The 1,024-nt window shown below is 43.7% G+C and overlaps 1 protein-coding gene across 1 annotated transcript in view; it reads left to right on the top strand.

Moving 5' to 3' along the window:
- T265_00647 (hypothetical protein) overlaps nucleotides 1-1,024 on the top strand; it is a gene marked incomplete at both ends in the record, with an annotated part of 11,408 nt that overhangs the window by 9,169 nt on the left and 1,215 nt on the right. The gene's annotated exons all lie outside the window — the stretch shown is intronic.

Raw genomic sequence — 1,024 nt, 5'->3', positions numbered from 1 at the left:
ATATATATATATATATATATATATTGTTTACCAAGGAGGCGAGATGGCTAAAGTGGTTAGAGTGCAAATTTACTGACCGGAAGGTCTGTGGTCCGAGCCCGACCTCCGCCTCTCAACTTCCCCTGTCTAGGCTTGGGCAACCTGGCAGTATCCAAGCCCCCGTGCTTCCTTCGCGTGGCATGGCAGCTAGGCACCGGAGAGGGTGTTACAGCTGACTGGTTGGTTATTGTTTACGAAGCCCTTCTGAAACCATGACTTCTCTACGGGTTCCTAAATTTCTCCAGTATTTAGACCTTTTTTTACGTGGTATACACCTTCGGAGTTTCTACAAGAATTTCGCATATTGTGCACTATCATCGCATGTCATTGCTTCCTGATTACGAACACATTTCCACTTATCATTGTCTATCTATCATTGAGGCAGAACCTGTGTCCGCTCAATCGGTTCCAAATATCGTCCAGTTGATTGAAGAATAGTATAGCCTCCGTTTTAATCAATCTTTTGCTTTCGAGTATCAATAGTGCATCAACATGACTTATTCAGCAGCAGGTAGGTCATGTGACAACGTGTCTGCGGCCCAGCTTTAGAGCCTAGGAACCGACCCAAATAGTCCTCACAGTATACATGACCCTTACCCGAACGACGCTCCATGCAATTGGTTCCTTCCGAAGAATTTTGTGATGTCTTGGAAGATAGCCTTTTTTCGTTTTTCATATCTCCTTCATCAGCACCATCTTAAGCAGTCGGATTTGGTTGTATATTTTCTGGGGGATCCACTGCGCTCATGCTAGTGCATCTCGATCTGATGTGTTATATATTGCTAGACGAAGATCGTAATATGAATGTCGACTTAAACATTAGATGTACCATCTGCCAAAAGAAGCCTGTTGTGCGCACAAGGATCGAACGTGAAAGATAAGTGCTCGCTAATAAAGCATCATCATCATCAAAGACAGCAACATCAGTGTTGGCACTGATGCTTCACTGCCGTACAACCATAAGGTTCGTTTGGTTATATATATA

This window comes from Opisthorchis viverrini (assembly GCF_000715545.1).
Source record: "Opisthorchis viverrini unplaced genomic scaffold opera_v5_6, whole genome shotgun sequence".
In the NCBI taxonomy this organism is placed as follows: domain Eukaryota; kingdom Metazoa; phylum Platyhelminthes; class Trematoda; order Opisthorchiida; family Opisthorchiidae; genus Opisthorchis; species Opisthorchis viverrini.
This window is presented reverse-complemented; position numbering and strand designations above follow the sequence as displayed.